Source organism: Schistocerca americana, chromosome 7 (genome assembly GCF_021461395.2).
Source record: "Schistocerca americana isolate TAMUIC-IGC-003095 chromosome 7, iqSchAmer2.1, whole genome shotgun sequence".
Classification (NCBI taxonomy): Eukaryota; Metazoa; Arthropoda; class Insecta; order Orthoptera; family Acrididae; genus Schistocerca; species Schistocerca americana.
The window spans coordinates 632,219,176-632,236,072 of record NC_060125.1 but is presented as its reverse complement, the minus strand read 5'-3'; the positions used below and the strand labels follow the sequence as shown (position 1 = coordinate 632,236,072).

Here is a 16,897-nt window from a genome sequence, read left to right as displayed (position 1 = left end):
TGACGTTTACTGGAATGGTACTCTCTGATACGTTTCTGTACAAGTCTTGAGGAGAGGAACTGGTTTAATGGATAAAAAATAAAAGAAGCTTTAAAAAAGGATTTAAAAAGGTGTGATATTGTTCATATCGTGATAACGAACGAAGCTGAAAAAAGGGCCTTAATAATGAACTAAAATAAAAAAGATCTAAAAAGGTTAACTCTGAAATCTGCGTCGTAAAAGCGTTTGTTGTATGGATCAAGACAGGTTCAACTGCACCGTCAGTTCTCAACCCAGCTATATTATAGATAAACGGATTTCGTTTTGTGCAAAACAGGCGATGAAAATAGCTCACTATACGGTAGTTGCTGCTAGAACAAAAAAATTGTAAGTGAATAAGTATATATGCGCTACTCCTACATGGATGGAGTTAGAAATATTTTTCTTTCGATTTTTTCCCTCTCCGTAAGGTTACGCTTAGGGAATTATCGGCGATGTATGTAAATAGTGCTGATAATAATTGCTCCCACAATAATTCTCAGAAACCACCAACATTTAATGTAAGTTAAAAGGCTTTTGCAGACATTTTGCAGCAGAGTAAAATAGAGAAATTCGAACAATTCGCAGTGAACAAGGACGCATATGAAGATCAACAACACCTAACTATCAGTCAGTGTTTTTATAAAAATGCTCTGTAGACGTCAACAGCAGTAACTACACATATCGTACGAAACGTTAAGTCAGTGTTCACACAAGCGGGAGAATTTAACTATCCGACATCGATATCGTGGAACACTCTCCATTCCTGCCTACACATGAAGCTAATCGAATTTCCATCCCCCTCCCCTCCCCCCTCCTCCTCCTCACGTTCTCTCCGTTCCCTGAGAGAGAGAGAGAGAGAGAGAGAGAGAGAGAGAGAGAGAAATACGTTCCCTCACTGTCAGACACTTATTGACTGACACGATAACTTTTTTTCTTATTTGGTGCCAATTTCTTACCACCAAGACAAAACTTTCAAATGACTTTGAGCTAAATCTCGAGAGCAGGAAGAACGGAAAACCAACCTGGAGCCAAGCGGCATGTTGCAGTGTGGTATAACGAAAGGCGCTAGGTTGAGCAAATTTTCTCATTCGCCCATCTTTCAAATTACCCATTAACGAAGCATAACAGACCCTAGTTATAGTTTCGTCCACCAATATGGGCAGTATCTTTTATCGGAGCGCTCTCTCACCGGCATCTCTCATTTTTTTTAAAATTACTTTTTCAACTACAGTATTACGTAGTATTACGTATAGCGATTAATCCAGGTTGCAACCACACTCATGGACCAAACACTGCGAAACACTATAACGCAAGTGGTTCAGCACTCCAACATTCTTAAATGCAAACGGGCACAAAATCAAATCCTAGACTCACCTCCCACCTTTACAACTCATGCAGCAACAAGCAACACCGCGAGGACTGTAGAAACTCGGTACCACCAACTAAGGTTACCACGCGTCCGTGTTCCCCCAGATTTTTTCTAGTTTTGAGGGCGTCCGGTGGCGTTTTATTTCAACTGTCAGTGATAAACCCGTGTCTTTTTTGTCAAGAGTAATTCGATTGATTGAAAATTAATATATTTTAACAAATAAATTTTTACGCAAAATTCGCTGAAATAGTAGCGACGCATAGGTAGTTCGATTCGTTTTATAGCAGGTCTGTTCAAAAATTTCGGGAACATTTTTAATTTCGCCCGAATGGTCTCATGGAACGAAATGCGGGTGGCATCCCTGCACACGCCTATGTTTAATATGTAACTGCCGGGAATTTCACTGTTGCACGTCTGTTAGTTATTGCTCAGTGCTGTACTGAGTACAACGTTGTGTCGCAGTTCGCGAATTTCGAGATGGCAGAGTTAGAGGAGCAACGCCTCTGCGTTAAATCTTGCGTGAAACTCAAGAAAACCTTTACAGAGACACACCAAATGATGCGGGAAGCCTATGGTGATGAGTGCTTGAGCCGTACTCGGTGTTACGAAGGGTTCACACGGTTTGAAAATGGGCGGACGAAAGTTAAATATGGCCCTCGGTCAGGACCACCTTCGAAGTCTAACGACGACGCTCATGCCAGGTATGTCAACGAGACTGTGCGTCCCAATCGAAGACTGACTGTCCGAGAGATTGCAGAGGAATGTAACACTTCAGTTGACTCATATCATGAAATCCTGACGCAGCATCTTGGAGTACATTGAGTCGCCGCCAATTTAGTCTCATGGCTCATGAGTCAAGACCGGAAAGACCTTCGCTTCGCAAACTGCGAAGAGCTTTGGGGTCGCGCAAATGAAAACGAGATACACCTTAAGAGAATCATAAGTGTTAATGAGACATGAGTTTACGGTCACGATGTTGAGACCAAGTTTCAATCTTCACAATGGGTCGGGAAATGATGTCCACGACCCAAAAAAGCTCGTGAGGTCATGTCAAATGTCAAAGCCATGCTGACAGTTTTCTTTGATTTTGAAGGATTAGCTCATCATGAATTCATGCCACAGAAACGAACTGTTAATCGATGGTACTATGGGACGTGTTGCGAAGTTTGCGAGAAGATGTGAGATGGAAACAGCCTGAAATGTGGCGAAACAATTCATGGCCCCTTGCATCACGATAACGCACCCGCACAGTCATCCGTGTTGGTGCGTGACTATTGCACAAAAAACGAAATCACTGTGCTGCCTCATTCTCCATACTCTCCAGACCTGACCCCTGAGGAGTTTTTTTTATTTACAAAGTTGAAAACAACGGTGAAAAGACGAAGATTTGGAACGACAGACGAGATAAAAGAAAATTCGCGGACGGCGCTTAGCCCGAGCCAGCAAGAGGCGTACCAGAGTCAAAGACTGCTCCCAGAAGTGGAAACGGTGTTGGGACCGGTGTATCAATTGTGGACAAGAGTGTATCGAAGGCGACCATGCACAGTAAGTAAAAGGTAAGCGTAGAAAAAATTATGGACAAAGTTCCGGAACTTTTGGAACAGACCTCGTATTACAAATCCATGTACCCGAAAAAATAAAGCGATTTGACCCAGATGTCCGCCGTTTTCGAAGGCTTTGACCGGCATCGGCAATTTAACTGATAGCAGGCTTACCCCTACGACTGGCTGGCTATGAGAAAGAGTCTCAGAACTACGAACGGCAGAGTCAGATGTGGAACATTCTCCCCATCAACCATAGAGACTCCTCGCTAATCTGAACAGAGAAATGCCGATTAAACTAAACTGCCTGAGAACGGGAAGTGCTATATACAATGCTCTAATGTATAAAGAGAGACTTCGCAATTCTCCAGCATGTCACTGCGAATCTCGGGAACTGGAAATACCGGATCAAAATTGTCCTCAACGGAAATAAACTGAAATAACGCAACTCGTCTGGTTGCGGTTCCTGGTCGATATTTTACACGCAGCTGTTCCTATGCAGGTCTTTCCACGAATCGTGTACGCTATCACCTATCAACTTGGGCACGATACACCCAACACTGGTAGATTTCCGACCTCTTGCTGGAGCAACTCAGCGTTGCTGACTGCCAGGTATCACTAATTTTTGCTTCTCCTATTACTGACCAGCTGCACAGACGAATAGGTAATAGATGGACTAGCGTACTTACTTTATAATATCCGAACGGTGTACCGCTAGATTGATGAATATAACAGAGGTTCAAAGAACTTCGAAGGTATAGATAATGCGTAGTTCGATAGTGTGACCCGACAAGGAGGCAGACTTGAACTTTACGACAGCAACATTCATCTTTACAGCTGAGCTTACAGCAAACCTGGAGGAATCTAATTATAATTAAAAGACACTCTGATCACACGATTATAATATTATCAAACTCACGGTGTGCGATGATGCTACTAAAGCACTGCAAGGCAGCATTATTTTATGTATCGCGAATCAGATGGAGCAGAGGAACCTTCAAGCTACAATGAAACCAAAATTATGTTCTGGGTGAAGCGTCACAGTGAAATTAAGGGGAATGAAAAAGGCGATGCTTGGGCTAAGGAAGCAATGTACTTCGACTGAATTAAATACACAACATTACCACCGTACGAATTAATCCCTAGCGCCAGGCCTCAAATTAGGACTAGCAGAATAACAAGCTACCTGCCATACGGAAGTAAGGTAAGAGATTACGCAGCAGGGGTCACTAAACTGCCGACACTTTCTTGCTATGAAAAAGTAATCGCAGTATAAACTTCCAAGTGGCTGTTATATAGGATCACGAGGGTTTCCGCCAGCACCTCTATCGATTCAATATGGTCCCACCTACCTACTATAACTGCAGCTCCGAAGAACACTCCAACCATATTTATTAGGCTGCTCCCCAAAGCTACCAAAAGACCACGAAATTTATGCTGGAAGTGATATCGTCGGGAAACGAGCCATCATCCAATGTGAAAAACTTACTAGCGAAAGATGGCATACTCCGATGGAGACACCTATACAACTTCTTAGCAATGTCACGTAAGCTCACCGGACAAAAAAATTACCACTACTAAGGAAATCATTACAAGCATCGTGTCACACCTCGTAATTCCGTCCCTGGACTTGATGATTGCCTGGATTTGATTTGGAAGTGGGTCCACAAGGTCGTGCAGGTACCTTGCATCGATGTTAAGTCACTCGATGAGGATTTGATCGCGTAATTCCACCAAATTACGGGGTTGCCGATGTCGATGTATTACCCGCTATTCCAACACGTCGGAGAGAATTTTCTATGGGGTCAGGTCAGGTGATTTTGCAGGCCGAGAGAGATGTAATATGGTGGTATGGTGTTCAGAAAACCAGTCACATATTCTTCCAGTCCGACGAACTCTGTTGTCGTCTTTAATGTGCCTGTGTGTGCAGTGGCCTCTTGCGAAGCGATCGACTCCAGATGTTCACTGCATTCAGTGAAATGAAATGTCTTGTAGCTATGGCCTCCCGTCAGGTAGACCGGTCGTCTGGTGCAAGTCATTCGAGTTGAAGCCACTACGGCGACTTGCGCGTCGATGAGGATGAAGATAACACAACACACAGACCGTGAGCGGAGAAAATGAACCGGGAATCGAACCCGGGCCCCTTAACATGGCATTCTGTGGCGCTGACCACTCAGCTATCGAGGCGGACACTGCATGCAGTTCCCTTCGCAATGTTCTGTCGCTAATAGGTCGAGATGGCCCTTCATTCACTGGCTGCAGCAGTTCCTGTCGCGTTTGAAAGTGATTTTGATTCCCAAGACGTGAAACGCATCTCCGGTCCCTTTCAGTCGGGATCTTTTTCCGACCATAATTCTGTGACGTCATGTTTTGTGGCCACGTGCGTTTCACCACTGCTTGCTGACACGTTGGCAGTCCGCCGCGAAAGACCAACAAATCCAGCTACTTCACGCTTCATTTATCCATGTCTTCGTAAAATGCCCGCCTGAAAGATAAATGTCTCACTGATCACTACTGCCTTATACTCACGTAGAGGCAGTGCGCTTAAATGACTTAATCGCTGCGCCATCTGTAAAGGCTTAAGGATTATCTGTGCGTGCACATCGAGTGACAAATTTTTTTTGTCCCGTGAACTTACACAGAAAAAAAATACGAATACGTGTCAAAATAACCATATAAAACCATGACGCTTAAAGTAGTAAATAATTTGTGTGTTGCGGGATGTAACACGGGATGTTTCTCCAGAGGCACGCTGCATCTTTACTTGGATACAACACGTGGATTATGTCCGGAGCCAAACTTACTTGTAAGAACCTTCCTTTACTGGATTAACAAATGGCTATAGCAGTGCAAAAATAAGTAGTGTAGCCACCTTACAATAACACTGTGTTCAAGTACACGCCATTCGAATCAGTTTGATAACCGCCAGCTTTTTTTCGTGATGAAGTTCTCTATGCCAGTCTACCATATTCAGATCCCTTCATCTCTGTATTAATACTGCAGAATACATACACAGGAACCTACTTGCTGCACTCTAGCCTCCCCCACCCCCCTTCCCCCCGCAAGTTTCACTCACCTATGAAATTGACGATTCCTTGATCTCTCAGGAGCTATCCTATCAACAGATGCATTATTTTAATCAGGTTGTGCCACACACTTCATGTCTCCCCATTAGATTCAGTAATTCGTTAGTTATTCGATTCTTGTTCTTCTGTAGCACCACATTTCAAAATCTTATATTCTCTTGTTATTTCAACTTTTTTCGTCCAAGTTTCACTTGTGTACGGGCTACTAACCAGACAAATACCTTCAGAAAAAGATAGCAAAACTCATCTAGTAATTCTAGAGACCCATTTCCTAATCTAATTCCCTCAGCATCGTCTGACTTGACTCCACAATATTGTATTCCCCGTATTTTGGTTTTGCTGATGGTCATCGTATAACATATTTTCAAGACCCGATCCATCTCGTCCAACTGATCCTTCACATCCTTTTCTGATGAGTCACAGAATTACAATGTCATCGGCAAACATACAACTTTTTATATATTCTTCCTGTACTTTAGTTCCCTTTCCACATTCCTCCATGGTTTCCTTCACAGACAGCTCAATGTACAGACTGAACATCATCGGAGATACGCTACGATCTCGACTAACTGCCTTCCGAACAATTGCTTCCTTTTCACGTGCTTCCACTCATAACACATATATTAGAAAAAATCTCCATTTTTAGTCTATAACACGACGGAGTACTTTCCAAAAGAAATTCTTGCCAGTCATTACGGAAAAAAATGAAAATGTTAGAAGAAATTTTCGAGGAAAATAATTTTTACTTCAGCTGGGAATAAAGCAGAACCACTAACATATTTGGGCTGGAAAACATCATTCTCAAAGTTTATAGATGCATATGATACATGATTTAATGTGATACATGATTTACTGTGGAAACGTAAAAGTACACAGAGATAAAAACCCATGTAACGTCAAATGTCGCTGATGCTTTTGCGTTTATTTGACCTCGTAGAAACCTAATTTTAGTGAGATCTGAAACGTTATTATTGTATCGTGCCACCTGTGAACGCAATTTATTTACGAGAGAATCCGTGCGCGCCCGCGTGAGTACTTGCATACCATCGCTAGGATTTTTTTTTTCCGGTAGCTCCCCTTAACAGGACCGAGAATATTCGCTATATCCCGCTTTTTTACATATGAACGTGACTGGCTCAAAATCCGCATTTTCCAACAGTCTGCGTGATATCATACGTTCAATTACGGATCCGGCATCCAATTTAACGATTTTGTGCAACGGAAGCAAAGGAAATATTTTCAATAGTCTCGAAGAAATCCACGTCATAAACTCCCTACGGTTACACCCAAACGAAACGCTGAATGATCAGCTGGATCTGAGACGGCTTAAGCCCTCCTTTACGAATAGCCCCTTCACAATAACAACTGTAGTATAACATACTCACCGAATTTTGACTTCTTTTTTCATTCACCTAGTTTCGCTATACACTGTTATATTTTAGTTGTTTTCCTAATTTACCTTCAATCGCTAGCATTAATCTAGTTGTTCTTAGGATCTAAAGCCAATTTTCATGACTTAAATTTCAATCAGTTTTAAGTTTTAATTAGTGGAATTTGTACAAAAGCTAAAACACTAAGCACATAACTCAGAATTTGTCCATTGTTTTATAAGTGCTAGTAACGTTACGAACGACAAGCAGTACCCGTTGTTACTGCATAATTTATCTTCGGCATTGCCCTTGAGCTGCCTATTTTTGTGATGGTCGCTATAGATAACATCGGAAGCTCCCTGAAATTACTGGCGGAGGACATCATTCCACACACAGCTGGTAGTGGAGAGACTAGCATCCGTCCTCCAATGTAAGCAAGCCTGCGACTGACTGAAATAATCCAGACAAGGGAACCTCCCCATCGCACCCCCCTCAGATTTAGTTATAAGTTGGCACAGTGGATAGGCCTTGAAAAACTGAACACAAATCAATCGAGAAAACAGGAAGAAGTTGTGTGGAACTATGAAAAAATAAGCAAAATATACAAACTGGGTCGTCCATGCCTAAGATAGGCAATATTAAGGGCGATGTGAGCCGAGGAGCGCCGTGGTCCCGTGGTTAGCGTGAACAGCTGCGGAACGAGAGGTCTTTAGTTCGAATCTGCCCTCGGCTGAAAATTTTGCTTTCTTTATTTTCGCAAAGTTATGATCTGTCCGTTCGTTCATTGACGTCTCTGTTCACTGTAATAAGTTTAGTGTCTGTGTTTTGCGACAGCACCGCAAAACCGTGCTATTAGTTGACGAAAGGACGTGTCTCTCCAATGGGAACCGAAAACATTTGATCGCAGGGTCATAGGTCAACCGATTCCTCCAAAGGAAAACACGTCTGATATATTCTATACGACACTGGTGACAGCATGTGCGTCACATGACAGGAATATGTTGTCGACCCACCTAACTTGTACACTTGGCGAATGGGTAAAAAGATTCATCTACCTTGCCCGATTTAGGTTTTCTTGTGGATGTAATAATCACTCCAAAAAAAGTGATGAAAACATAAGGGTTTGTCACATAAACTGAAAATAAAAAGTTAAAATTTTCGGTCGAGGGAAGATTTGAACCAAAGACCTATAGTTCCGCAGCTGTTCACGCTAACCACGGGACCACGGCTCTCCTCGTCTCACACTGCCCTTAATATTGCCTATATTGCACATGGACGACCCAGTTTGTATATTTTGCTTATTTTTTCATAGTTCCACACAACTTCTTCCTGTTTTCTCGATTGATCTGTGTTCAGTTTTTCAAGGCCTATCCACTGTGCCAACTTATAACTAAATCTGAGGGGGGTGCGATGGGGAGGTTCCCTTGTAAGGTGTAACTGAAGTATGTAAGTGTTCGCTTACAGGAGTATCGTCCGTCCGACCGACCGACCGATTATTGAAAACTTATTCTAAAAATTTTACGAATCGAGTAAATAAAGCGGGGCGTGGGTACCAGGCCGATATTCAACTAGTCAGATGTGGGAAACTGCCTAAAAACCACATTCAGGCTGGTTGGCAGACAGACTGGTTCGTCGTAAAGCCGGCGCGACTCCCCTAATCTCTGAAACTGCGTGCTAACATGCGTGGCTGTCCAGGTGGATCGACTGCGCGTAATGAAATCGTATGATATTACACGACTGGCCATTAAAATTGCTACACCACGAAGATGACGTGCTACAGACGCGACATTTAACCGACAGGAAGAAGATGCTGTGATATGCAAATGATTAGCTTTTCAGAGCATTCACATAAGGTTGGCGCCGGTGGCGACACCTACAACGTGCTGACATGAGGAAAGTTTCCAACCCATTTCTCTTACACAAACAGCAGTTGACCGGCGTTGCCTGGTGAAACTTTGTTGTGATGCCTCGTGTAAGGAGGAGAAATGCGTACCATCACGTTTCCGACTTTGATAAAGGTCGGATTGTAGCCTATCGCGATTGCGGTTTATCGTATCACGACATTGCTGCTCGCGTTAGTCGAGATCCAATGACTGTCAGCAGAATATGGAATCGGTGGGTTCAGGAGGGTAACACGGAACGCCGTGCTGGATCCCAACGGCCTCGTATCACTGGCAGTCGAGATAACACGCATCTTATCCTCATGGCTGTAACGGATCGTGCAGCCACTTCCCGATCCCTGAGTCAACAGATGGGGACGTTTGCAAGACAACAACCAGCTGCACGAACAGTTCGACGACGTTTGCAGTAGCATGTACTATCAGCTCGGAGACCGTGGCTGCGGTTACCCTTGACGCTGGATCACAGACAGGAGCGCCTGCGATGGTGTACTCAACGACGAACCTGGGTGCACGAAGGGCAAAGCGTCGTTTTTTCGGATGAATCCAGGTTCTGTTTACAGCATCATGATGGTCGCATCCGTGTTTGGCGACATGGCGGTGAACGCACGTTGGAAGCGTATATTCGTCATCGCCATACTGGCGTATCACCCGGCGTGATGGTATGGGGTGCTATTGGTTAGTATCGGGGGCCTGTTGTTCGCATTGACGGTACTTTGAACAGTGGACGTTACATTTCAGATGTGTTACGACCCGTGGCTCTACCCTTCATTTGATCCCTGCGAAACCCCACATTTCAGCAGGATAATGCACGCACGCATGTTGCAGGTCCTGTATGGGCCTTTGTGGATACAGAAAATGTTCGACTGCTGTCCTGGCCAGCACATTCTTCAGATCTCTCACCAATTCAAAACGTCTGGTCAATCGTGGCCGAGCAACTGGCTCGTCACTATACGCCAGTCACTACTCTTGATGAACTGTGGTATCGTGTTGAAGCTCCATGGGCAGCTGTACCTGTACACGCCATCCAAGCTCTGTTTGACTCAATGCCCAGGCGTATCAAGGCCGTTACTACGGCCAGAGGTGGTTGTTCTGGGTACTGATTTCTCAGTATCTATGCACCCAAATTGCGTGAAAATGTAATCACATGCCGGCCGCGGTGGTCTAGCGGTTCTGGCGCTGCAGTCCGGAACCGCGGGACTGCTACGGTCACAGGTTCGAATCCTGCCTCGGGCATGGGTGTGTGTGATGTCCTTAGGTTAGTTAGGTTTAAGTAGTTCTAAGTTCTAGGGGACTTATGACCTAAGATGTTGAGTCCCATAGTGCTCAGAGCCATTTGAACCATTTTTTTGTAATCACATGTCAGTTTTAGTATAATATATTTGTCCAATGAATACTCGTTTATCATCCGCATTTCTTCTTGATGTATGCTGAATAGAATGGCTTAACATCTTTTCCATAGCATCAGACTGAGAATTAACCAGTGTCGCTACAGAGTAGTTGGGTTAACAGACTTTTTAAGTAGGTTCCGCAGTATCACGAATACCTACAGAACGACGAATGTCATCAAACGCTGATCTATCTCACAACAATCCAGAATTCATAACTTCTTTTCTAATGAAAATGTATTCTATGTGCACACTTTTACCTCGACAGTGTCATAATGGCTGCGTAAAATATACATTTCAAGATGTGCGAACATAAATGGCAAACTGATGACAATATTGAAGAACGCTGATACGTAAAAGAGCCTACATCATGGTTTAGTAATATATTTGGCCGTTGCAATTTCGTCCAAATGTATGAACTTGGACACGCGAGTTATAAAGCGAGAGTATTTTTTCGGGCTATATTATACTTACGAAGCCGTGCTGAAAAGTAATGCATACGAATTTTTTACTTCAAAACTCTTAAGGCTTTTTAAATAAAACAAACGCTATTAACATTCTACATCTTCACTATTATGTGTACATATTTATTTATGAACGTAGTCAGCCGCACGGCAGACACATTTCTCCCAACGAGAGCCTAGTTTGTTGATATCGTCGCTGTAGAATGTCCGACTTTGTTGACGGAGTCTCAACATCACCTCTAATTGCACCGCTTCATCACTATCACAGTGAAGTCTTCGAAGACATTCTATAAGTTTTGCAAACACATGCAGATCGGGTGGGGCCGAGTCGGGACTGTATGGAAGTTGCTGGATGACAGTGAGACGAAAGCGTCGGATTGCCGTAAATGTCGCAGCGCGTGGTCCAGTACTGACGTGCAGACGCGTGGGGTGTTCCATATATGGTCGCACTCCACTTCGAATTCGAAACTAGATTACAATCATGCTGTTTCTCACGCACCGACGTAGTTACGTTACACACTGCCTGGTTACACACCACAATTCGGAGCCCTCTCGTGGCAGAGGGCTGCAAATGTAGACATGAACGATAAAGATGTAGAATGTTAGTAAAGTTTGATATTATTTAAAAAGCTTTAGGAGTTTTCTCATAAAAAAATCCGTGTATTAGAGAATATTTTTGAATGGTTTGTCTTCGCATCATTTTATCCACGTGAGAACACTTTACGATATCCTGGGCCCATAATAAACGTTTAAATAGACATCGTGTGTTGATAATGACAGAAATGTTCGTGATGATTACCTTCCGTGAACAGAAGGGGAATGGTAAGTGTGTTTGGAGTTGTGCTGGCACTCTATACCACTCATCACGACATCTGTGTATGTACAGAGTGTTTCAAAATGAATATACCACGGCTCTGTACCGTTTATTACATTCAATTCTCAATTTTAAATAATACATGAAATGAAAGAGCAACCCAAACAGTTTTGTTCAATGTGAGCACCATTCGCTACACATCAAATCGAAGGGTGAGTTGTTCCCAAACCTAGATCAGTGTGTTCGGAGTAATTGTTGCAACTCCCCCGATCCTGTTTCTTGGGTCGGGTAGACCACACGATAGCTGAGGCACATACACGTAATCCGTAATAAAACTCCAAAGGTAAAAATAGTATGGCGTCAGATCGGGTGAACCTAGAGGGCACAGGTCTCTTACGGGCAATCCAACAGTCTGCTACAGCGTCGTTTAACCAGTCGAATACCGAATTACGCCAGTAAGGCGGTGCACCATTTTGCTGCCAAATAAAGTTCGGTGTTTCAGGTTCTTCCAACTGAGGAAACAGCGATAGTTCTAGCACATCAAGTTAAGAAACACCAGTTATAGTCGCTTCACCGAAAAAGAAAGACCCATAAGCTTATCGCCCGGATATGGCACAAAAAGCATTCATTCAGTTTAGGGCAGTACTGCACCATCTAGTGGATTTACTGACAACCAGACCGCACATTATCTGTGGTCACATTTCCACTTAGATGAAATATCGATTGATCTCTGGAGACGTCACTATCCATAAGATATTCATCGCCGTGCAGTGACATTTCGTTTGGAAAGTTGGCACATAGATTGTAGTCCGTACGCTTCAGAGCTTGTAACAACCGCAAACGATGAGAACGTAATGTAAGAATGCAGTCTCACGGCGAAACAGTGAACAAAAAGTTTTCGGGTTTCCAGTCGCATCAAGTGATTACACGGGCTTTCTGCCGACGCTCTTGGGCCACTGCCAACTGGTATGACAGCCAGCGAGCTGCTTCAGTTAGTGAGACCAGTTAAAGACGCAGCAGGCCTCAGAACTCGTGGGGTCTGCAAGACACCTCGCCAGTGTGGCCACTCTTACGACGGACAAACAGTACGCACTGTGCGACAATACACGCTACCTCGAGGAATCTGTTTAGCTGAGCAAGCTTCAGAAAACGGACGCCTGATAAAATTTGACGAAACCACTCTCGTGGCTCGCACTAACGGCGTCTAGGATTTCGAAATCAGAAAAGCCAATGAAATAAAATCACTGACAACACGCTTAATAGAGACGGCAGCCTGCACTTCGGTGCAGCCTGGAATCCGGCGATCGCGGAGTTGACGTGGGCACATCGAACGCTGAGTCGACGTACGCCCATATGTGGCGATGCCGCGAGCGCCAGTGAGGTGACAGCCGGCAGCTAGTGTATCAGGACATACCATCGGCCCGCTGGCAGTCATGCCACTTGACAACGGGCAAAGAGTGCTTGGCTCAAAGCTCGTGTAGTTTTAATCACTTGCCGCGGCTGGAAACCCGAGAAGGACGTCGTTCCAGAATGAGTGTGCGCTGATAAACTTCCTGGCAGATTAAAATTGTGTGCCGGGCAGACTCGAACTCGGGATCTACTGCCTTTCGCGGGCAAGTGCTCTACCAACTGAGCTATCCAAGCACGACTCACGCCCCGTCCTCACAGCTTTACTTCTGCCAAGTCCCGAGTTCGAGTCTCGTTCCGGCACACAGTTTTAATCTGCCAGGAAGTTTCAAGGACGTGGTTGTCAGCGTGTGCTTAAAAGTTTCCACACAACCGTCACTTGAATTGTTACTTCACGACTAGGCTTCCGAACTGATTTCTTGGGGCTACGCGTGCAAGACTTTCACTCATTAAAAGTGTTCTTCAGTCATTCTTGGTGGTTCCACACACTTCGATCTGCACACAAGTACACAAACGAAAGTGTTTTGAGTTGCTCTTTCATTTGATGTATTATTTATAACCGTAAGCTGCTATAAAACCTTAAGAGTCGTATACTCATTTTGAAACACCCTGTATACAGTCTTCAAAGACCTATTCGTTGTGTTACTATAGAGTGGCTGCTTCAATAACAGAACAGAAACATTCGTGTCTCGCAAAGAATAACTGGCGCGGTCAATAAAACAGCGGACAGGCGAAAAATATACGGCAATGTCGGAACACGGCCTCCAGTGCGCGCTAACCGTCGTTAAAACCCATTTACGGACGCAGAGCTTTCTCTCATTTTATTTCGGCAAAACGAGGAGAGGGGATGGGAGGACAGAAACAATAATTCCCAAATTCATCACTGAAAGAACAGCCGCCGGTAGCGCTGCAGAGTAAGCAGGAGGGAACAAAAAAAAAAAAGATACACAGACACACACAACACGTTTTAAAATAAGCATATATTCTCCGGGTCGGGCGAAAATAAAATAATAAATTGAAAACGTAAATATAAGCCCCGCAAACGGCCGCAATGCGTTTGTCGAAGAGAGAGGTGAAAAAGGGCAGGGGGGGCGCGTGCAGGCACACACGCGACGTACGAGCGGAGGAATGGAGTGTGACTCTGTGCGTGTGTGTGTGTGTGTGTGTGTGTGTGTGTGGGAAGCAATACAAACAAGTGCAATATTAAAATAAAAGCGACGTGTCGCGGTGCGAGAGTAGGCTGAGCGGCCCGGGGGCGCTGGAGGCAGCAGCAGCGGCGGCGGCAGCAGACGGCCGCCCAGGAGGGGCGGCAGAGGCGGAGGCGGCGGTGTATAAACATGTGCTCGCCCGCCCGCCCGGTCGCTCGCTGCCTGGCGGGGCGTCTGGTCGATACAAATGCGAGAGTGTTTGCCCAAGCCCGGCAGCCAGAAAAAAATCCATACAGCGGCGGCGGCAGCGGTGGCGGTAGGGGGACTGCAGAGGCTGCGGGGGAGGCGGGGGAGGGAGGGGGGCGGCGGCGCGAGCTTCCGCTGCAAGAGCTGCTACTGCTGCCTGCGCCGAGTGCTGGCGCGAGGTGCCGCGGCGGCGGCGGAACCGCGAACCGAGTGCGGACGAGGTGGTGGAGGAGGAGGAGGAGGAGGAGGAGGAAGCGGGGAAACAGGACGAGTGGCGGACGGGATGGAGAGAGGCTGGCTGGGGTGGGGTGGGAGAGCGGCTGCTCCGCTCCGCTCGGCTCGGCGGTCTCGCCCGCGGCGCGCTCGTCTTAATCCGCTCTCGCCCAGACAGCGCGGGGTGAGGCGCCCGCGCAGCCAGCGCCGCCGCGCGCCACTCTGGCGAACTACTCGGCAGCCGGCGGCGACGCGTCGCGTGTAAACAAGCGCCCCGGCTCCCCTCGCAGGCGCGGGCCCCGGCTCCCCTTCGCCACCTCCCCCCCCCCGCTCGACCTTCCAGCCCCTGAGCTAATTAGCTGCTTATTGTCGCCGCCGCAGCACATCGACTCGAGCCGGGGCACGGCGGGCTGGCGCACCGGAAAGAGCAAAGCCGCCGCCTCGACACCCGGGGCGACACGTTTCGCACCCACTGCGAGCCGGCGCTCCCCTCTACCCTGCGCCCCTCTCGGTGCTGCTGCCGCGCCATTCTGTCATTATTTTAATACTGGTTGGGGCAGAGCAACTTGCTTATTGAGAAATCCCGTGCACGTGGCGTCCATTATTATCAATATACTGCGTTAATCGAAATAGAACCGAATCAAAATCGAACGATCAATTTAATAGGCCATTGTTGCAAAATACTAACATGAATGCTTTACAGAAGAATGGAGAAAAACTGGCAGAAGTCGACATCTAGGAAGATCAATTTGGATTCCAAAGAAATATGAGAGGCAATACTGACACTAAGGCTTATCTTAGAAGATAGGTTAAAGAAAGGCAAACTTACATTTAAAGCATTTGTAGACTTAGTGAAAGCTTTTGGCAACGCTGATTGAATAAATCTCTCTTTGAAATTCTGAAGATTGCAGGGGTAAAATACAGGGGCCAAAAGGCTATTTACAACTTGTACAGAAGCCACGTAGCAGTTATAAAAGTCAAGGGGCACCAAAGGGAAGTAGTGGTTGAGAAGGGAGTCAGACAGGGTTGTAGCCTATCCCTGATGTTATTCAATTTGTACACTGAGAAAGCAGTAAAGGAAGCCAAAGAACCATTTAGATTTGGAATCAAAATCCAGGAAGAAGAAATACAAACTTTGAGGTTTGCCGATGACATTGTAATTCTGGCAGAGACGGCAAAGGACTTGGAAGAGAGTTGAATAGAATGGACATTGTCTTGAAAGGAAGATATAAGATGAACATCAACAAAAGCAAAACAAGGATAACAGACTATAGTCAAATTACATCAGGTGATGCTAACTGAATTAGATTACGAAATGAGACAATTAAAGTAGTAGACGAGTATTGCTATTTGGGCAGCAAAATAACTGATGATGGCCAAAGTAGAGAGGATATAAAATTTAGCCTGGCAATGGCAAGAAAAGCGTCTCTGAAGAAGAAAAATTTGTTACCACTGAATATAGATTTCAGTATTATGAAGACTTTTCTGTAAGTATTTGTCTGGAGTGCAGCCATGTATGGAAACATGGACATTGAACAGTTAAGACAAAAATAGAATAGAAGCTTTCAAAATGTGGTACTACAGAAGAATGTTGAAGTTTGGATGAGTAGACACGTAACTAATGAGGAGGTACTGAACAGAATTGGGGAGACAGGAAATTTGTGGCACAGCTTGACCAAAAGAAGGGGTCGGCTGATAGGATACATTCTGAGACACATCAGGCAATCACCAATTTAGTATTGGAGGGTAAAAATTGTAGAGGGAGACCAAGAGATGAATACAGTAAGCAGGTTCAGAAGGATGTAGGTTGCAGTAGTTATTTGGAGAGAAGACACACACACAGAATAGAGTAGCATGGAGAGCTGCATCAAACCAGTCTGAGGACCATAACAACAACAACAACCAAAATTGGAAGTTTCACTGAACACTAAC

At 45.2% G+C, this 16,897-nt stretch overlaps 1 protein-coding gene across 1 annotated transcript in view; it reads right to left on the bottom strand.

Annotated features, from left to right (window-relative positions):
- Positions 1 to 16,897, bottom strand: part of LOC124622143 (protein SMG5) — a 276,199-nt gene that overhangs the window by 114,764 nt on the left and 144,538 nt on the right. The window lies entirely within an intron of this gene.